A 23691-nucleotide genomic window follows, 5' to 3' on the forward strand; every position below is an offset into this window, starting at 1 on the left:
AATGACTACCTTGAAACAAATGATAATAATAACACAACATACCAAAATTTATGGGATGCAGCAAAAGCAGTACTGAGAGGGAAATTTATAGCAATAAATTCACATATCAAAAAAGAAGAGCAAAAATTGAAGAGCTAACCTCACATTTGAAGGAATTAGAAAAACAACAACAAAGTAACCCAACAGGAAGAAGAAGGAAGGAAATAACAAAGATAAGAGCAGAACTAAATGAAATAGAAAATAAGAAAGCACTTGAAAAGATTAACAAGACCAAGAGCTGGTATTTTGAGAAGATCAACAAAATTGACAAACCTTTATGGAGACTAACAAAGAAAAAAAGAGAGAAGATGCAAATAAACAAAATAAGAAATGAGAAAGTTGATATCACCACTGACCCCACAGAAATAAAGACTATCATAAGAGGATACTTTGAAAAACTATATTCCAACAAAAATGACAATTTAGAGGAAATGGAAAAATTCCTAGAAACACATAAGCAACCCGTATTGATGAAAGAAGAAATTGATGATCTTAACAAACCAATGACAAGCAGAGAGATATAATCAGTCATTAAAAATCTGCCAACTAAGAAGAGCCCAGGGCCAGACGGCTTCACAGGTGAATTCTACAAAACATTCTGGAAAGAACTAACACCAATCCTGCTGAAACTATTTCAAAAAATTGAAACAGAAGGAACATTGCCGAACTCCTTCTATGATGCCAACATTACCCTAGTACCAAAGCCAAACAAAGACACCACAAGAAAAGAAAATGACAGACCAATTTCTCTAATGAACCTAGATGCAAAAATTCTTAACAAAATACTTGCTGATTATATTCAACAACACATTAAAGGAATTATACACCACGACCAAGTGGGATTTATTCCAGGTATGCAAAGATGGTTCAACATAAGAAAATCAATCAACGTAATACACCATATAAACAGATTGAAGGAATGAAATCACATGATTATATCTATAGATGCAGAAAAAGCATTTGACAAAATACAGGACACTTTCTTGAAAAAAACACTCCAAAAGATCGGAATACAAGGAAATTTTTGAACATGATAAAGAGTATATACGAAAAACCTAAAGCCAACATTGTTTACAATGGGGAAATCCTAAAATCCTTCCCTCTAAACTCAGGAACAAGACAAGGATGCCCATTGTCTCCATTCCTATTTAACATTGTCTTAGAAGTACTTCCTCGAGCACTGAGGCAAGAACCAGATATAAAAGGCATTCAAATTGGAAAGGAAGAAGTCAAAATTTCATTATTTACAGATGACATGATCCTATACATAGAAAATCCTGAGAGATCTACAACAAAGCTTCTAGAACTCAAAAATGAGTTTAGTAAAGTTGCAGATTATAAGATCAATGCACAAAAATCAGTAGCATTTCTGTACACCAATAATGAGCAAGATCAGGAGGAAATAAAGAAACAAATACTGGCGGTGTTTGGGGAGCTCGCGAGAACCTGCTGGTGTGTTCTGGGTAGGAGAGACATTAAGGCTGGCATGGGACTGCAGGAGCACTGTGCCTATCGCTCAGGAACCCCACCTGTGTACCCACCCCATGGTAATGGTTGGGAGGATAGCAAGATAGCGGCTGAGTGAAATTCCCAGTTACTAGCTCCTGCAGGGAATCGGCTGGGCGGCGTTGGAGACTCATTGGGACCGGGCTGTTTTGGGACTTTTGCTGGTCCAGAGGTGTCTGGACATCAATTTGGAGGGAAGGTAACAGAGATGATCCATCTGTGAAATATATATGGGCAACCCAGCTACGTGTGGAGGATTCCCTCCTTGGGTAGGCGAAGCTGAGGCATCAGGCGCCGCGGTGGCGGGGGAAGCCAGGCCGAGTGCCGAGCATCGGCGGTGGGGGGGGCTGAGCTGGGCCGAGCGCCAAGCGGCGGTGGCCGGGGAGGCCGAGCCGGGCCGAGGGCGGGTGGGGGAGCTGAGCCGGGCTGAGCGCCGTGCGGGAGCAGGGTTTCTGTTCTTTGTTTTTTGTTTGTTTGTTTGTTTTTGTTTTTTTTTTTGCTTTTTGGAGGCGCTGCAGTACTGGGGAGTTCATGGGCCCTGGGAGGCCTATTGGGGGTTGGTGGGAAGGGAGGTGCTTGCGGACCCATTTGGGCAGACAGACGGGGATTTTAGGGCAAAGTGGGAGCAATTTTTGATTGCAGACACAAACAACAGTGTTTTTGCCTAGAGCCACACCCCCCCCCAAGCCCAGCTACTGACCTACAGCAGTCTCAAAGGGATAGCAACAAAGAGACGCTACCAGGGTCTCATGGGGTGGCAGACGTTTGGAAGCTGATTAGGGGAATATTTTGTGAAACATGGGAATTTCGGGTTTGGACTCTGTTATTAGCATTTCTGGCTGGAGCCCCACCCCCAGAACTGGATATTGATCTGAGTCATTAAATTGGCTGCAGCCTAGAGGAGCACTGAGGTGGATGTTCCCGGGGACCACAGGGTGGGAGGGTTCCTGAAGTCAATTGGTGAAATATCCACACAATAGCCCCTAGTAAGTAAGTGAATTGTAGAACACAGAACACAGGATAGAGCTTGTGGAAGAGACCTCACCCATAGGGCTGGCACCCAGCTGCGGGAATCCCTGAAGGGAGTGATGCACTGTGGTGCTCCCAGGCTTCCTGTTAACTGGACTTGAGGTTGCCAGGTCTGAGTTCCCTGGATTCTGGCAGCCCACATGCCAGAGACTCACACCTCTTGAGGCCTCAATACTTCAGACTGTCCATCCCTGAATCCACCACGCCCTGAGGGCCCTCTGGGGGCCTTGAATGTCCTAGCCCTCAATGTTTGCATTTTTTCTTCTTTGTTTTATTTTGTTTTATTTTTATTTTTATTCTATTTCTATTTTTTATTCTAGTTTTTTAATGTTCTGATTCCTGGCATTGCATTATCCCCTAGTCTTTTCTCCCAGCATATCCCCCAAAGTCTCTCTCTTTTTATCCTCTCTTTCTTGTCCCTGATCTTCTTCTTATTCTATTTTATCTTAACAATACAATAAGTCCTGCAGGAAACACCTCACATTTGCGGGGTTTCCTCATCCTCCACTGCCTCATTTCTCTGTGAATAGATTTAGGCTATCTACACTATCCCCTTTCCCCTACAACTTGATATCCTCCACCATCTGCTATATCTCCTATATTCCACCTCCCTTTATTTGACTCACAAAGTGTCTAACTCTTAATTTCTAATACCTTTGTTTAGTTTTCCATCTGGTATCCGCCCTTGAAACTATTACCTCTCTTTTATCTTTCCCTCTCCTACGAAAACAATAGCTCTTAGTACGTACCATATTCCTCCCATATTCAGTCATCTACCTCATTATAGGTACTTTCCTACTACTATAACTCTACACAATTTACACGATCTAACCTCCATCCTCCCAGAACTCATATTGTTGCTTTGATAACATATATCACCAATACTACTTTACACTTTTTCCTTCCCTACACAATTGCCTTTCCCCAGCAGTAATAATTTCCTTTAAAGTGAACTTAACTGGCAATAAGAAATTGGAATAAGAAGAACAAAGGGACAAAGAGAAGATATAACACTTACACAAAAACAACAGCTAATTAATCTCCAAGACTAGACAAAGAAGCTAAGGAACTGATTAACCTGTCAAGAAAAAATGATGACAAGACAGCAAAAAAAATCTACAAACCAAACCAGTAATCAGGAAAACATGGCTGAATCCAGTCAACAAACTAAAAATCAGGAAGGGGAGCAGATCTTCGCACAAGCAATGAAAGATCTCAGAACATTTATCACCAACAAATTTGAAGAAGGAATGAAAGAGGTTAACAACATGAAGACAACATTTGAAGGGGAGATTGCAGACATGCCCAAAAAAGAAAAAAAAAACACAGATATGATGGAAATGAACACCACAATTCATGAAATCAAAAATACACTTGCAGCAAATATCAGCAGACTAGAAGTGGCAGAGCAGAGAATTAGTGATGTGGAAGACAGTACATTGGAAATCAAACAGATAGTAGAAGGGGTCGATAAAAAGGTAGAAAAAATCCAGATAGGACTTAGGGACCTGAATGACAATGCAAAACGCTCAAAAATACGTATTATAGGCATTCCAGAAGGAGAAGAGAAGGGAAAGGGGTCAGAAGGAGTGTTGCATTAAATAACGACTGAAAACTTCCCAAATCTACTGAAAGAGACAGATGTACATATCCAAGAAGCACAGCGCACTCCACTGGTCATAAACCCCAACAGGCCCAGCCCAAGACATATACTTGTCAAATTATCCAATGCTCAAGACAAAGAGAAAATTCTAAAAGCAGCAAGAGAAAAGAAAACCATCACATACAAGGGAAGCTCCATAAGGTTAAGTGCGGATTTTTCATCTGAAACCATTGAGGCAAGAAGGCAGTGGTATGATATAGTCAAGGTACTAAAGGAAAAAAATCTCCAACCAAGAATACTCTATCCAGCTAAACTAGCATTCAAAAATGATGGAGAGATCAAAATATTCACAGATAAACAGAAACTGAAAGAATATATCAACAAGAAACCTCCCCTTCAAGAAATTCTTAAGGGAGTTCTGCAGGAAGAAAGGAAAAAACAGGACAGTCAGAGATGGAGGAGAGTGTAAGAGCAACAAAAAAGACAAAAATAGAAGGGGAAAATAAAATATTACAAACAAAATATAACAAACACAAATCCAACCAAAATATGGCAACCACAAATAATTCTCTGAACCTAATAACACTGAATGTCAACGGACTAAACTCACCTATCAAAAGATTCAGACTGGGACACTGGATAAGGAAATATGACCCATCTATATGCTGTCTACAAGAGACACATCTTAGACCCAGAGACTCATGGAGGTTGAAAGTGAATGGCGGGAAAGAAATCATACAAGCAAACAACAACAACAAAAAGGCAGGAGTAGCTATATTAATATCAGACAAAATAGACTTTAAATGCAAAACAATTGTGAGAGACAAAGAAGGATACTACATTTTAGTCAAAGGGACAATCTGTCGAGAAGATTGAATGATCATAAATATTTATGCTCCTAACAAGGGTGCCTCTAAATACATGAGACAAACGCTGGAAAAACTAAGTGAAAAAATAGATACATCTACAATTATAGTTGGGGATTTTAATACACCACTATCAAATCTGGACAGAACATCTCAAAAGAGAATCACTAAAATAACAAAATATTTGAACAGTATACTAGAAGAGGTGGATCTAATAGACATATATAGATCATTACACCCAAACACAGCAGGATATACATTTTTCTCAAGTGCACATGGAACATTCTCCAAGATAGACCATATGCTAGGCCACAAAGAAAGGCTGAATGAATTCAGAAAGATCAAAATCATGCAAAACAATATCTCTGATCACAGTGGAGTGAAGCTGGAAATTTGCAAGGGATGGAGGCCCAAACTTCACACCACAATTTGGAAATTAAACAGCACACTTTTAGAAAAACAGTGGGTCAAAGAGGAAATCTCAAAAGAAATCAATGACTACCTTGAATCAACTGATAATGATAACACAGCGTACTAATATTTATGGGATGCAGCAAAAGCTGTACTGAGAGGGAAATTTATAGCCATAAATTCACATATCAAAAAAGAAGAAAGAGCAAAAATTGAAGAACTAACTGCACTTTTGACGGAATTAGAAAAACAACAAAGTAACCCAACAGGAATAAGAAGAAAGGAAATAACAAAGATAAGAGCAGAACTAAATGAAATAGAAAATAAGAAAGCACTTGAAAAAATAAACAAGAACAAGAGCTGGTTTTTTGAGAAGATCAATAAAATTGACAAACCTTTAGCGAGACTAACAAAGAAAAAAAGAGAAAAGATGCAAATACACAAAATAAGAAATGAGAAAGGCGTTATCACCACTGCCCCACAGAAATAAAGACTATCATAAGAGGATACTTTGAAAAACTATACTCCAACAAAAATGACAATTTAGAGGAAGTGGGCAAATTCCTAGAAACACATAAGCACCCCTTATTGACGAAAGAAGAAACTGAGGATCTTAACAAACCAATCATAAGCAAACAGATAGAATCAGTCATTAAAAATCTGCCAACTAAGAAGAACCCAGGGCCAGACGGCTTCACAGGTGAATTCTACAAAACATTCCAGAAAGAACTAACACCAATCCTGTTGAAACTATTCCAAAAAATTGAAACAGAAGGAACATTGCCGAATTCCTTCTATGATGCCAATATTACCCTAGTACCAAAGCCAAACAAAGACACCACAAGAAAGGACAATGACAGACCAATTTCTCTAATGAACCTAGACACAAAAATACTTAACAAAATACTTGCTAATCGTATTCAACAACACATTAAAGGAATTATACACCATGACCAAGTGGGATTTATTCCAGATATGCAAGGATGATTCAACATAAGAAAATCAATTAATGTGATACACCATATAAACAGATTGAAGGAAAAAAAATCACATCATTATATCTATAGATGCAGAAAAGGCATTTGACAAAATACAGCACCCCTTTTTGATAAAAACACTCCAAAAGATAGGAATACAAGGAAACTTTTTGAACATGATAAAGAGTATATATGAAAAACCTACAGCCAACATTGTTTACAATGGCGAAACACTGAAATCCTTTCCTCTAAACTCAGGAACAAGACAAGGATGCCCATTGTGTCCGCTCCAATTTAACATTGTCTTGGAAGTACTAGCACGAGCACTTAGGCAAGAACCAGATATAAAAGGCATTCAAATTGGAAGGGAAGAACTCAAAATTTCATTATTTGCAGATGACATGATCCAATACATAGAAAACCCTGAGAGATCTACAACAAAGCTTCTAGAACTCATAAATGAGTTCAGCAAAGTCGCAGGTTATAAGATCAATGCGCAAAAATCAGTAGCATTTCTGTACACCAATAATGAGCAAGATCAGGAGGAAATCAAGAAACAAATACCATTCACAATAGTAAATAAAAAATCAAATACTTAGGAATAAATTTAACTAAAGAGGTAAAAATCTTATACACCGAGAACCATACAAGACTGGTAAAGGAAATCAAAGAAGACCTAAATAAATGGAAGAATATTCCTTGTTCATGGATAGGAAGACTGAATATTATTAAGATGTCTATACTACCAAAACTGATCTACACATTCAATGCAATCCCAATAAATCAACACAGCCTTCTTTAAGGATCTAGAAAAACTAACTATGAAATTTATTTGGAAAGGAAAGAGGCCCTGAATAGCCAAAGACATATTGAAAAAGAAAAACGGAATTGGAGGAATCACACTTCCTGTCTTCAAAACATACTACAAAGCTACAGTAGTGAAAACAGCATGGTATTGGCATAAGGAGAGACACACAGACCAATGGAATCGAATTGAAAGCTCTGATATAGAACCTCACATATATAGCCATATAATATTCGATAAAGCCACCAAAACCTCTCAACTGGGAGAGAATGGTCTATCCAACAAATGGTACCTGGAGAACTGGATAGCCATATGTAGAAGAATGAAAGAGGATTACCATCTCACACCTTATACAAAGATCAACTCAAGATAGATCAAAGACCTGAATATAAGAGCCAAGACCATAAAGATCTTGGAAAGCAGTGTAGGGAAACATCTACAGGACCTTGTAATAGAAAATGGCTCCATGAATATCACACCAAAAGCACGAGCAGCAAAAGAACAAATAGATAAATTGCACTTTCTCAAAATTAAAGCCTTCTGTACCTCAAAGGAGTTTGTCAAGAAAGTGAAAAGGGAACCCACACAATGGGAGAAAATATTTGGCAACTGTATATCTGATAATAGGCTTATAACTTGCATATATAAAGAACTCATAAATCTTGAAAATAAAAAAGATAACAACCCATTTAAGAAATGGGAAAAAGATTTAAACAGACACTTCTCCAAAGAAGAAATACAAATGGCTAAAAAACACATGAAAAAATGCTCCAAATCTCTAGCTATCAGGGAAATGCAAATCAAAACTACAATGAGATACCATCTTACTCCCATAAGATTGGCAGCTATGAAAAAAACAGAAGAATACAAATGCTGTAGAGGATGTGAAGAAAGGCCAACACTCATCCAGTGCTGGTGGGAATGCAGAAGGATCCAACCATTCTGGAGGACAGTTTGCGGTTTCTCAAAAAACTAACCATAGATTTGCCGTATGACCCAGCAATACCACTGCTGGGTATATACCCATCAGAACTGAAAACAAGGACACAAACGGATATATGTACACCAATGTTCATAGCAGCATTGTTTACTATTGCCAAAAGTTGGAATCAATCCAAATGTCCATCAACAGACGAGTGGATCAATAAAATGTGGTATATACACACAATGGAATACTACTCGGCTGTTAGAACAAATACAGTACAATCACATGTGATAACATGGATGAACCTTGAGAATCTTATGTTGAGTGAAGCAACCCAGGCATTGAAGGACAAATACTACTTGACCTCAATGATATGAAATAAGCAAACTAACTCAGAGAGCTAGACTCTGGAAAAGGGGCTTACAGGAAATCAGGGGGTGGAGGAATGATGTGAGTTAACGTCTGTAGGGGTGGAATCTGTGATGAGCTGGTGGTAAGTATGAGTACAAAGAAGGGACAAAATGGAGGCAAGGGGTTACCTTCGGGTGGGGCTTTGTGCGTTTGAGGGGAGCTGGGGATGGGCAGAGGGGTAATATTGTCCAAAAATTGGGGGGAGGGAGGGGCAACATACGAACATGGGAGAGTTTCAGGTGTTCGTTGAGAATAAAATGTTGAGAAAATTGTATCAAAGTATAAGTAGGAGGGTTACCTGTTTAGGATGCTCAGGGGGTATGGTCTGATGCGGGACAGACTCTGTGCGAATAGCTGAAGGCTCATTTTGCCAAGGTGGGTTGTACCATTGGGAAGAGACCCAAGAAGTGAGAGTTGGGGTGGACACACATCCTGGGGAGGACTAATGCTGTCAAATAGAAAGAACTGTATCTCTAGAGAGAAAGGATGGCTCCCAGGGCATTAGGGCAGTTGAGAAATTCGGGCCCTGAATACTGCTGCAAATATCTCTGGACATGGCTTCTTGGGAAATGGAGATTGGCTGGCATTGTGGGCCCCAAGGGGAGGGGAAAATGGATGTGGAATGGATGGAACCAAGGTAAATATGGGGGCAAGAGAGGAGTTTTGTGAGAGTACACGAAGATGAATATAAAACATGTAATATTATACCAAAAACATATAGGGGACGACAGACTAATAATGTAAACCATAAGGCAAAACATAGGATAACTAAAAAATTTAGAAAACTGTACAACCTAAAGTATGGACCACATAGTAAGCACAGATGTCATCTTGTTTGAAAGCTATTGTCTTGGAATCTGTACATCAGTTTCCAGAAATATGATATGAACAACTTAAAAGACTATCGCTGTGGAAAGGAAAAGGTTTTATGGTGAATCTGGGGAAGTACTGTATATTGTATATATGAATTTCGGTGATCTAAGACTCTAGTGAAGCTGACATTATGTTGGGATTCACTTCACAGGAAGTTTTGGATCACAGAGTGGTTCAACAATGGCAGCGGAGGAATACTGATATAGGATGTTATTGACAGGATATATATGGTTGACAGGGAGTTATACAGGGCATATGCCCAGGGTATATAGTAATGTCTAGATATACTCATAGTGGAAACAATTAAAAACAAAAGCTGGGGGGTTACTGGGCCCCTGGCTGGGGGGTCACTGTCGTAGACACTGGGGGAGCAGCGGCAGTCCCCCAGGTGCAATGGCAAGAACCAGGAAGGAAGGAGAGCCCAACAGTGAGCTCCTGATACTAATGGCTATGCTTTTGAGCCTATACACCTGCAATAAGAATAAGGCCTAGAGTAGCACTGTGCCTGGGAGTTTCCTCCTGACAGCCTTCATGTTACTCAAATGTGGCCACTCTCACAGCCAAACTCAGCATGTAGATGCAGTGCATTCCCCCCAGCATGGGACATGACACCTGGAGATGAGCCTCCCTGGCACTGAGGGATCACTACCACATACCAGCTGAAAATGCAACTAGAAAAGGACCTTGAATTAAAGGTTCAACATGGATCAGCAGGATATCCCTGTCTCCATATAATAACATGATTTCAAAATGCTGTTTGACCTAATGTAAAGGGGAAATGGAAAGGAGAAATGAGAATATAAGGCTATGAGTCTCTAAAAAAGAGTCTGGAGGTTGTCAGAAGGAATGCCCTTATGCACAACTGAGCAGAGTCTGAGAGACAGATAAAGTAGATACAACCCCAGGTATTGGTTCTTTTGAGGAATAAAGAGACCCACGGGTTCTATGGTCAAGGCAGATGGGGTTCACTGCCATAGCAGATGGCCCTTCTTTGGAGCTGGTGTTTCTGCGTGATGGAATTGGACTCAGAGGGGATCTCTTTTCACAAGACTTGCATGCTACTTTATTGGGGTTTTAGATATATATAGGGGATTTGAATCTCTGGACTGATAATATGGCACCCAGGCCCAGAGCCTGAACAGACTTCAGCTCCTACACTTTGATTTATTGGACTTACCCCACTCAGCTAACATCGAGTTGAAGAAGGTCAACCACCACACCATGGAGCCTAGAGTGTCTACAACTGAAAGCAGGAGGAGTGCATCCAGTATCCATGTGGAATCTAAGCCCCCACTTGGCATAGATGTGCAATGGACACAACTAATCCAATGTCCACAGAGAACATGTGGAATGGGTATGGGAAGGGTAGCCATGGTGGCTGCTGGGTTTGGGGAATGGGAGGAAGAGATGAGATGTGGAGGCGTTTTCAGGATGAGGAGATGTCCTGGGTGGTGCTTCACGGACAATTACGGGACATTGTAGATCCCCCCAGGGCCCACTGGATGGAACGTGGAAGAGTGTAGGCTATGATGTGGACCATTGACTATGGGGTGCAGTGATGCTCAGAGATGTACTTACCAGGTGCAATAGATGTGTCACAATGATGGAAGAGAGTGTTGCTGTGGGGGGAGTGGGGGGGTGGGGGTGGTTGGGTTGAATGGGACCTCATATTTTTTTAATGTAATTTTTAAAAATAAATAATTTTTAAAAATTTTCAAAAAAAAGAAACAAATACCATTCACAATAGTAAATAAAAAAATCAAATATTTAGGAATAAATTTAACTAAAGAGTTAAAAAACTTCTACACTGAGAACTATACAAGACTGTTCAAGGAAATCAAAGAAGACCTAAATAAATGGAAGAATATTCCCTGTTCATGGATAGGAAGACTGAATATTATTAAGATGTCTATCCTACCAAAACTGATCTACACATTCAATGCAATCCCAATGAAAATCAACACAGCCTTCTTTAAGGAACTAGAAAAACTAACTATGAAATTTATTGGGAAAGGAAAGAGACCCCGAATAGCCAAAGACATATTGAAAAAGAAAAACGAAATTGGAGGAATCACACTACCTGACTTCAAAACATACTACAAAGTTACAGTAGTGAAAACAGCATGGTATTGGCATAAGGAGAGACACACAGACCAATGGAATCGAATTGAAAGCTCTGATATAGAACCTCACATATATAGCCATATAATATTCGATAAAGCCACCAAACCCTCTCAACTGGGAGAGAGCAGCCTATTCAACAAATGGTGCCGGGAGTACTGGATAGCCTTATGTAGAAGAATGAAAGAGGATTACCATCTCACACCTTATACAAAGATCAACTCAAGATGATTCAAAGACCTAAATATAAGAGCCAAGACCATAAAAACCTTGGAAAGCAGTGTAGGGAAACATCTACAGGACCTTGTAATAAGAAATGGGTTCATGAATATCACACCAAAAGCACAAGCAGCAAAAGAACTAATAGATAAATGGGACTTCCTCAAAATTAAAGCCTTCTGTACATCAAAGGAGTTTGTCAAGAAAGTAAAAAGGGAGCCCACACAGTGGGAGAAAATATTTGGCAACCATATATCTGATAAGAAACTTATAACTTGCATATATAAAGAACTCATATATCTTGAAAATAAAAAGATAAACAACCCATTTAAAAAATGGGAAAAAGATTTAAACAGACACTTCTCCAAAGAAGAAATACAAATGGCTAAAAAACACATGAAAAAATGCTCCAAATCTCTAGCTATCAGGGAAATGCAAATCAAAACTACAATGAGATACCATCTTACTCCCATAAGATTGGCAGCTATGAAAAAAACAGAAGAATACAAATGCTGTAGAGGATGTGAAGAAAGGGCAACACTCATCCAGTGCTGGTGGGAATGCAGAAGGATCTAACCATTCTGGAGGACAGTTTGGCTGTTTCTCAAAAAACTAACCATAGATTTGCCATATGACCCAGCAATACCACTGCTGGGTATATACCAAGCAGAACCGAAAACAAGGACACAAACGGATATCTGTACACCAATGTTCATAGCAGCATTGTTCACTATCGCCAAAAGTTGGAATCAACCCAAATGCCCATCAACAGATGAGTGGATCAATAAAATGTGGTATATACACACAATGGAATACTACTCGGCTGGAAGAACAAATACACTATAAACACACGTGATAACATGCATGAATCTTGAGAACCTTATGTTGAGTGAAGCAACCCAGGCATTGAAGGACAAATACTACATGACCTCAATGATATGAAATAAGCAGGCTGCTTCAGAGAGCTAGAGACTGAGCAATAGGCTTACAGAAAATCGGGGGGTGGAGGAAGGATGTGAGCCAACGTCTGTAGGGGTGGAATTTATGATGAGGTGGCGGTAAGTATGAGGGGGGTTGAGGACGGGCGGATGGGTAATATTGCCCTAAAAGTGGGGGGAGGGAGCAGTAGCATACGAACATAGGAGAGCGCCAGGTGTTGGTTGATAGTAAAATGCTGAGAAAATCGTATCAAAATATAATTAAGAGGGTTACCTGTTTAGAATGCTCGGAGGGGATGGTCTGATGAGGCACGGGCTCCTGGGGAATGTCTGAATGCTCATTTTGCCAGAGTGGGTGGTACCATTGGGTAGAGACCCAAGTAGTGAGAGTGGGGGTGGACCCACATCCTGGGGAGGACTAATGCCATCAAATAGAGGGAACTGTATCTCTCGAGAGAAAGGGTGGCTCCCAGGGCATTGGGGCAGTTGAGCAAGTTAGGACCTGAACACTGTTGCAAGTATCTCTGGATGTGGCTCCTTGGGAAACGGAGGTTGGGTGTCACTGTGAGCACAAAAGGGGATGGGAAAATGGATGTTAAATGTGTGGAACCAAGGTAAATGTGGGGTAAGAGAGGAGTTTCACAAGAGTACACAAGGATGGATATAAAACATGTAATATTACACCATAAACATATAGGGGACAACAGACTGAGAATGTAAACCATAATGTAAAACATAGGATAACTAAAAATTTAGAAAACTGTGTGTCCTAAAGTATGCACCACAGTGTAAGCACAGATATCACCTTGTTTGAAACCTATTGTCTCAGACTCTGTCCATCACTTTAAGTAAATATGATGTGAATAGGTTGTAAGAGTATCACTGTGGAAGGGAAAAGGTTTTGTGGTGGATGTGTGGGAGTGCTGTATATTGTATATATGAATTGCTGTGGTCTAGGGCTCTTGTGAAGAGAAGTTCAATAATTAGGGAAAAAAAAAGAAAAGAAAAAGATAGGATGTAGAATTTTTCCAAGTCAACACATATTCTATATCTAACCTTTAAACTCATCACTATATGCCATTTTGCTAGTAAGGGATCCTGACATTATATTGGGCTTCAAGTTTCAGGAAGTTCTGGATCACAGAGTGGTTCAACAATGGCAGTGGAGGAATACTGGTATAGGATACTATTGACAGGTGATATATGGCTGACAGGGAGCTATACAGGGCATATGTCCAGGGTACATGGTAATGTTTGGATATACTCATAGTGGCAACAATTTAAAAACTACAGCTGGGGGGGGTACTGGGTTCCTGGCTGGGGGTGCTCTCTCGTGGTCCCTAGGGGAGCAGCGGCAGTCCTCCAGGTGCAGCGGCAAGGACCAGGAAGGAATGAGGGTCCAAAAGTGAGCCCCTGATACTAATGACTCTGCTTGTGAGCCTATATGCCTGAAATAAGAACAAGACTTACAGCAGCACTGTGCCTGGGAATTTCCTCCTGACAGCCTTCATGTTACTCAAATGTGGCCAGTCTTGAAGCCAAACTCAGCATGTAAATGCAATGCCTTCCCCCCAGCATGGGACATGACACCTGGGGGTGAGCCTCCCTGGTACCGAAGGATCACTATCAACTACCAACTGATGATGCAACTGGAAAATGACCTTGAATTGAAGGTTCGATGCAGATCAGCAGAATATCCCTGTCTACATATAATAACATGACTTTAAAATGCTGTTTGACCTAATGTAAGGGGGAAAAGGAAAGGAGAAATGAGTTTATATGGCTACGAGTCTCTAAAAAAGAGTCTGGAGGCTGTCAGAAGGATTGCCCTTATACACAACTGAGCAGAGTCTAAGAGACAGATAAAGTAGATACAATCCCCAGGTATTGGTTCCTTGGAGGGCTAAAGAGACCCACAGGTTTTATGGTCATGGCAGATGGGGTTCACTGCCATATCAGATGGCCCTTCTTTGGAGCTGGTGTTTCTGCGTGATGAAACTGGACTCAGATGGGATCTCTTTTCATAAGACTTTCATGCTACTTTACTGGAATTGTAGTTGGTGTTGGGGTTTGAGATATATTTAGGGGATTTGAATCTCTGGACTGACAATATGATAGCCAGGCCCTGAGCCTCAACATACTCCAGCTCCTACAATCTGATTTATTGGACTCACCTCACTCAGCTAAAATGGAGTTGAAGAAGGACAACCACCACACCATGGAGCCTAGAGTGCCTACAACTGAAAGCAGGAGGATTGCATCCAGTATCCATGTGGAATCTGAGCCTTCTTTTGACATAGAAGTGCAACGGACACAACCAATCCAAGGTCCACAGAGAAAAGGTGGCATTGGAGTGGGAAAAGTGGACATGGTGGCTGATGCGTATGGGGAATGGCAGGAAGAGATGAGATGTGGAGGTGCCTTTGGGACTTGGAGTTGCCCTGGATGGTGCTTCAGGGGCAATCACTGGACATTGTAAATCCTCCCAGGGCCCACTGGATGGAATGGGGGAGAGTATGGGCCATGATGTGGACCATTGACCATGAGGTGCAGAGATGCCCAGAGATGTACTTACCAAATGCAATGGATGTGTCATGATGATGGGAGTGAATGTTGCTGGGGGGGGAGTGGTGGGGTCGGGGTGGTGGGGTTGAATGGGACCTCATATTTTTTTTAATGTAATATTTTTACAAAATCAATAAAAAATAAAAATAAAATAAAAAGAAATGAGGGAGAGTCCAAAGTATGCACAGCAATATAGAATTTAAGAGAGTTTGTCAAATAAAATCATGCACTTCAAGAAATACTAAAGGGTTTTCTGTTAGTTTAAAGGTAAACAAAACAGGAGAAAGAGAGTTGGAGGAGAGTATAAGAACAACTAAAAAGAAAAGAAGAGAAATAAAAATGACATATGGCATATATAAATCTAAATAAAATATGGCTAATGTAAGTAATTTATTAGTAATTAAATTGAATGTTAATGGATTAAACTCACTAGTCAAGAGGCACAGATTTGCAGAATGGATAGGAAATATGACCCATCTATGTGCTGTCCACCAGAAACCCACCTTAGACTCAGGGATGCAATGAGGCTAAAATTGAATGGTTGGAAAACAATTCTACAAGCATACAATAACCAGAAAAAGGCAGGAGAAGCAATAGTCATATTGGACAAAATAGACTTTTTTTAAAACCATCACACTGTCTTTCAAGGAATTTATTATCATCTAAGTTGTCAAATTTATCAAAATAGACAAATGTAAAATTATTCTAAAAGACAAAAATGGAAACTATATATTAATAAAAAGGATAACCTATCAAGAAGAAAGAAAAATCATAAACATTTATGTACTTACCCAGGGCATCTCAAAATACAAGAGGCAAATACTGGAGAAATTAAATGGCGAAATAGATGTCTCTACAATTAGAGTGGGGATGTTAATACACCATTACCAAAATTAGACAGAATATCCCAACAAAGAATCAACAATGAAACAAAGAGTTTGAATAATGCATTGGAGGGACTGAGCTTAATAGGCATATACAGAATATTACATCCCAATGCAGCAGGGTATACATTCTTCTTGAGTGCACATGGACCTTTCTCCAGAGTAGTCCAGATGCTATGTCACAGAATAAATTTTAATGAATACAGAAAGACTGAAATTATACCAAGTATTAACTGACAACAATGAAATTAAGCTGAAAGTCAGTAAGGTACAGAGAATCAGATTAGGTACAAGAATATGGAATCTGAACAACAAACTCTTGGATAAACAGTGGGTCAAAGAAAAAATCACAAAAGAAATCAGTTACTTCCTTGAAATGAATGAAAATGAAAACAAAATTCATCAAAACTGATGGGATGAAGCAAAAGCTGTACTAAGAGGAAAAGTCATAGCCATAAATGTCTATATTTAAAAAATAAAAAGCTAAAATCGAGAACTAACAGCACATTTGGAGGAATTTGAAAAAGAACAACAAAATATCCTCAAAGGAAGTAGAAAGATGGAAACACAGATTAGAGCAGAATTAAATGAAAGAAAGTACTAGAAAAAAACAAATCAAAAAGCTGGTTCTTTGAGAAGATCAACCAAATTGAAAAAATCCTTAGCTAGACTAACAAAGGAAAAAAGAGAAGTTGAAAATACATAAAATAAGAAATGAGGAAGAAGATAACACCACAGACCCTACAGAAATAAAGAGTCTATAAAGAGGATACTTTGAAAATTATATGCCAACAAAATGGACAATATAGAAGAAATAGACAAATTACTAGAAACACAGAATCAGCCTACATTGACAAGAGAAGATTTTGTTGAACTCCACAGATATATCACACATAAAAAAATAGAATCAGTCATCAAAAATCTCCCAACTAAGAGGAGCCCAGGACCAGATGACTTTAAAGATTAACTCTACCAAACATTCCAATCTGGCTTCAACTCTTCAAAAAAATTAAAGTGAAGGGAACATTGCCTAACTGATTCTTTGATGCCAACATCACCCTAATACCAAAGCCAAAGATGCCATGAGAAACAAAACCTAGAGACCAAACTTCCTAATGAATGTAGTTACTAAAATGTTCAAAAAATACTTGCTAATCACATTCAACAACACATCAAATGAATTACACACCATGACAAAATGGCTTTCATCCCTAGTGTGCAAGGATATTTCAACATAAAGAAACCAATCAATATAATCCAACCACACAAACAGATTGAAAGAAAAAAATCAAATGGCCATCTCTATAGATGCAGAGAAGGCATTAAATTAAATACAATACCCTTTCCTGATAAAAACACTACAAAGGATAGAAATAGAAGGAAACTTCCTCAACATGATAAAGGGTCTATATGAAAAACCCACAGCTAGCATCATATTTAATGGAAAAATCATAAAAGCTTTCCCTTTACGATTGGAAAAAGACAAGGATGCCAAATTTCATTGCTCCTGTTTAATATCCTGTTAGAATTACTTGCTCAAGCATTTGGAAAAGATAAAGATAACGAAGGTATACAAATTGGAAAGGAAGGAAAAAAAATTCACTCTTTGCAGATGATATGATCCTATACATAGAAAACACTGAGAAATCTACAACCAAGGTTTTAGAGCTTATAAATGAGTTCAATAAAGTGGCAGATTATAAGATCAATATGCAAGAATCGGGAGCATATCTGTAACCCATAAATGAAATATCTGAGCAGAAAATCAAGAAAAAATTCCAATTTACAATAGCACTGAAAGAATCAAATACCAAGGAATAAATTTAACTAAAGATGTAAATGACTTATATTCAGAAAACCACATTGCTGTGAGCTGCTATTCTAAGTTAGCAACCCCTGCTGTGGGCTGCTATTCTAAGTTAGCAACCCACGAGGACCGGGCGGGCTTCCACGGCTCGGCAGTGAGCCCCTAGGCCAGCGCGTAGGCCTAGGTTCTCCAGGCGTGGGGGACGCGCGGTAAAAACCACGGAGACAGCCTGTGAGAGTGAGCTAGTCCACTTTATTGCAGAAATACACTTGATTATATAATGTCGGGTCAAGGGAGGGGTAGGAATTGGGGCGGGTTAACTACGGGGCGGTAGTGGATAGGCGGAACTGTGCAGGCAGCTATGAAGTAGGCGGTGATTAAGAAAGGGGGCAGATTATGAGTTGGCTAAGTGGACTGGACTGGCGGGAAGGATAGCAAAGGATGGAAAAAAGAGATAACAAAGGCTAGGAGGAGGGGTGAAGGGAGGCAGCAACACCACATAACACCATTAAAGTAAATCAAAGAAGACTTAAATAAATGGAATATTTGATGTACATGGATAGGAAGATTAGCTTCAATAAGATGCCTGTCCTACCCCAAACTGATCTACAGATTTAACAAAATCTAAATAAAAATTACCACAGCATTTTTACTGAATTGGAAAAACTAATAATGAAATTTATGTGGATGGGCAAGAGGCCCCAAATAGCCAAAGATGTATTGAAAATAGAAAAACGAAATCAGAGGAATCACACTACCTGACTTTAAAATATACTACAAAACTATAGTGGTCAAAACTGCATGTTGTTGGCACAAGGATAGACATACTGACCAATGGAACTAAATTGAGAGTTCTGATATGGATCCTCAAATATACAGTCAACTGAAATTTAGCAAGGTCACCAAGCCCAATCAACTGGGTAAGGATGGCCTCTTCAAAAAATTGTGTCTGGAGAACAGAATATCAATGTCCAAAAGAATGAAAGTAACACCATCTCATACATCATACAAAATTTGACTCAAGATGGACCAAAGATCTAAATATGAGAGCCAAACTCATAGAAACCTTGGAAGATAATGTAATAAAACATATACAGGATCTTGAAATATGAAATGGTTTCATGAACTTCACACCCAAAGAATGAGCAGCAAAAGAAGAAAATAGATAAATGGAACCTCCTCAAACTTAAAACTTTTGTACCTCAAAGGAGTTTGCCAAGGAAGTGAAAAGGCAATCACTCAATGGGAGAAAATATTTAATAAACATCTATCTGATAGGGGCCTAACATACTGCATATATAAAGAAATCCTACGTCCCCAAAATAAAAAGACAACCCATTTAAAAAATGGGCAAGTGATTTGAATAGACAATTCTTCAAAGAAGAAATACAAATGGCAGAAAAGCACATGAAAATATGTTGAACATCACTAGTTATTAGGGAAATGAAAGTCAAAACTACAATAAGATAACATCTTACACCCATTAGATTAGTTACTACTAAATACCAGAGGACTAGAAAGGTTGGAGAGGAAGTGGAGGAATGGGAATCATCATCCACTGCTGGTGGACTGTAGAATGGTGAAACTATTGTGGAGGACATTATGATAGTTCCACAGAAAACTAGCTATAGATTTGCCATATGATCCAGCATTTCCACTGCTGAGTATATATCCAGAAGAATTTAAAGCAAGGACATGAAGAGTTATATGCATACCAATGTTCATAGTAGTATTATTCACTATTGCTAAAAGTTGGAATCACACAAAATATCCTTCAACAGATGAATGGATAAATAAAATCTTTTATATACATTCTGTAGAATATTACTCAGCTGGAAGAAGGAATACAGTATTAAAATATAGAATAACATGGATGAATCTTGAGGATTTTATGTTGAGTGAAGCAAGCAATGCACTGAAAGACAAATAGTACATGACTTCACTGATATGAATTAAGCAAATTGAACAGAACCACAGAGCTAGAGTCTGGAATATAGATTTACAGGAAATAGAATGGGAGAAGAAGGTAGTGATCCAATGCCCAGATAGGCAAAATCTATAAGTTGGAAGTGTTTCCTTATGCAGTGGAGGGACATTACGGTAGTAGAAAATGTCACTGTACATAGAGGACAATAGAACTTACAGTGATGAAAGCAAAAATGTCAAATTTCAAAAAGTTTTTTCATTCTTTCATTAGATGTCTATTAGTTCTAATTCATTTATCATATTATTCAAGCTCTGTTTCTTTACTTATCCTCTGTCCAAATGTTAGCCACACTGAGAGTGGTGTGTGGAAGTCTCCAACTCTTATTGCAGAGACATTTATTTCTTCCCTCAGTGTATGCCAGTGTGTGCCCTGTGTATCTTGGGACACTCAAGTTAGGGACATAAATATTTAGTATAATTATTTCTTCTTCTGAATTACCCCTTTTATTAAAATATAATGACTTTCTTCATCCCTTATGACAGTTTTGCTTTTAAAATACATATATATAGTCTGATATTAGTATCATTACTATATTTCATTATTTTATCCCAAGGTTTTGTTTTATTTTTAAAATTTTTCTACCATTTATTCCCCCAATGTCATACTTGTTTCATTTTGTCTTCAAAGAAGTTTTAGATCACTACAAAGTCACATACAGACTAGAGGTGGAAACAGAGTATCATTACTCTAGCTCTTTTTTTGGTTACTATTTCCATGGAGTTAATTTTTTTCAACCTTTCGCTTTAATCTGATTGCATCCTTATATCTGAGATGGGTCACATATAGACAATATATAGATGGCTCAAATTTTCTTTTATCCATTCTATCACTCTTTTTATTTTCATTCAATGTTATTATGTAAAATACTTAATCTATCCAATTTGTACTTTGGTTCTCTGTTTCCATATCATTCTTTTGTCTGTCTTATTATCCTTTAGTTTACCCTTCTGAATAATCTTCATTTCTACACTCTTATCTAAATTTCTCATACTTGTTTTTGTTTTTGTTTTCCTTTCAGCTTGAAATACTCCTTTTAGTGTTTCTTGAAATTCTTACCTTTTAGTAACATATTCCATGAGTTTTTCTTTGTGTCTGAGGACCTTGAATTCTCCCTCATTTTGAGGGACAGTTTTGCAGGATAGAGAATTCTTGGCTAGCAGTTTTTATTTGGGTACCTTAAAAACATCTTATGATTTTCTTCTCACCTCCATGATTTATGATGAAATGTCAGCACATAATCACTTTTTAATTTTCTTTTATTTTTAAAAAATACTTAGATTACATAAATGTTACTTAAAAATATAAAGGATACTCATATGTCCTACTCCCCACACTGCCCTCATTTACCCCCATTAACAACATCCTTCATTAGTGTGGAACATTCATTGCAATTGAGGAACACATTTTGGAGCATTGCCACTAAGCATGAATTATAAATTACATTGTACTTTACACTCTCTCCCACAAAATTCTGTAGGATATGGCAAGATATATAATGGCCTATTCAAATCACTTGCCCATTTTTTAAATAGGTTGTCTTTTTATTTTTGGGATGTAAGATTTCTATACAGCACTGAACACCAAAACAGCAGGATATACTTTCTTTTCAAGTTCTCTTGGGTCCTTTTCCAAAAGAGACAGTGTGTCAGGTCACAAGACATACCTCAATAAATTAAAAAAGATTAAAATTATACAAAACACTTTCTGTGATCATAACTGAATTAAGCTGCAAATCAATAATGGATGGGAAAAGGGAAATTCATAAATATGTGGAGATTCAATAACACACTCTTGAATAAACATTTGGTCAAAAGAAATTGCAAGAGAATTCCACAAATATCTTGAGATGAATAAAATGAGAACACAATATATCAAAACCTATGAAATAGTGCAAAGGAAGTACTGAGAAGGAAATTTATAGTCAGGAATACTTACATTAAAAAAGAAGAGGCTCCTCCGCATCCTCGGCTTAGGTCGAAGAAGCTGATCTGGCAGTTGTGGAGAGCAGTGGCCCAACTTCAACAGCTGACAGCCCAGACAGTGGGTGCAGATTCCACCAGCAGCTGCATCTGAAAAGCAAGATTCAGAAATGTCAGATATCCTCCGGGCACTGCTCTGTGTCTCTGAGAAACCTGCCAACATTGCCCGGGTGTGCAGGCAGCAGGAAGCTCTCTTCCAGCTGCTGATAGAAGAAAAGAGGGAGAAAAGAACAAGAAGTTTGCAGTTGACTTCAAGACCCTGGCTGATGTACTGGTACAGGAATTTATAAAACAGTATATGGAGACCAGGTTTCCAGGTTTGGGAAAAAATATTTCTGGAGAAGAAGCCAATGAGTTTACTAATGATTTGGGGGAAAAGATTCCTCTGAGGCTGTGTTCCAGAGAGGAAGAAACAGGAGAGCTTCTTAGCAAAGTCCTTAATGATAACAAGTTGGCATCTGAAGCATTAGCTAAGGTTGTTCATCAGGACGTCTCCTTTACTGACCCAACTCTGGATTCCATAGAGATCAACATTTCACAGGACATTTTGGGAATATAGGTGGAATCTATGGAATCCCATAGATTTAATTTATCAGTATATTAAAGGCTCTGCTGATGTCAAACCCAACTGCAGAATCTTCCCCTGTGGACTCCAGTGTGTCACCATTTTAATTGGTGTATATACCTACAGACAAGAGTGCCCCTGATTGGAGTTATCAATCAACCCTTTGTGTCACAAGACCTAAACACTCTCAGGTGGAAAGGACAGTGCTTTTGGGGCCTTTCTTACATGGGGACCAATATCCATTCCCTTCAGCTCTCCAACCCTAAAAGAAACAGCACTGAAACACCCAGCCAATGGACTGAAAACACTAACTCTGAAGTGGAATGCTCCCACTGTTTTTCAGCTGTCATTAGTACAAGTGCAAAGGAAAACATCAAAGCTGCATTGTCCTGTGTATGTGGAGATAGAGTATTCTGGGCTGCTGGAGCTGTACAAGAGCCTCTGTGTTGTCCAAGGCCTTGTTGACATTTACATCTTTTCTGAAGACACCACATTCAAGTGGGACACTTGTGCTGCTCATGCCATATTGAGTTCCATGGGTGGGGGAATGGTAGATTTAAAAGAATGCTTAGGAAGAAATCCAGAAATGGGGCTGGATTTGCCACAGTTGGTGTACCATGTAGAAAACAGAGATGCTACTGGAGTAGATCAGTGGTGCAATAAGGGAGGACTAATTGCATACAGATCAAGGAAGCAGCTGGAGATGTTCCTGAGCCTCCTCATCGAAAACCTTGTGCCTGCAGAAATAAATACATAGGTGAAGTCTGACCTCTGTATACACTGAAACCGAACTGTGAAAATATTTCCATATCTCTGTCTTTTGAAATTAGCTTTGTCCTATTGCTGGTTAACATTCACCTTCCTCTTTTGAGGAGCATTTTTATATTATGTATAGAATAATTTTAATTTCAATAAAGGAATGACATTCATGCAGGAATTAAAAATAAAAAAAGAAGAGAGAGCTGAAATTGAAGATCTAACTGTACAATTGGAGGAACTAGAAAAGAACAGCAAACTAATCCCAAACCAAGCCAAAGAAAAGAAACAGTAAAGACCACAGAAGAAATAAATGAAATAGAGATCTGAAAAATAATAGAGAGGAGCAACAAAAGTGAAATTGTTACTTTGAGAGGATCAATAGACTCGACAAACCCTTAGTTAGACTGAGAAAGAAACAATAT

The 23691-nt window shown here is 38.8% G+C and overlaps 1 pseudogene; it reads left to right on the forward strand.

Moving 5' to 3' along the window:
* Positions 1-21947: 21947 nt before the first annotated feature.
* On the forward strand, positions 21948-23443 carry LOC131275204 (inositol polyphosphate 1-phosphatase pseudogene; annotated as a pseudogene).
* Positions 23444-23691: the final 248 nt, after the last annotated feature.

The sequence above is a fragment of the Dasypus novemcinctus genome, chromosome 22, assembly GCF_030445035.2.
Source record: "Dasypus novemcinctus isolate mDasNov1 chromosome 22, mDasNov1.1.hap2, whole genome shotgun sequence".
NCBI classification, from domain to species: Eukaryota; Metazoa; Chordata; class Mammalia; order Cingulata; family Dasypodidae; genus Dasypus; species Dasypus novemcinctus.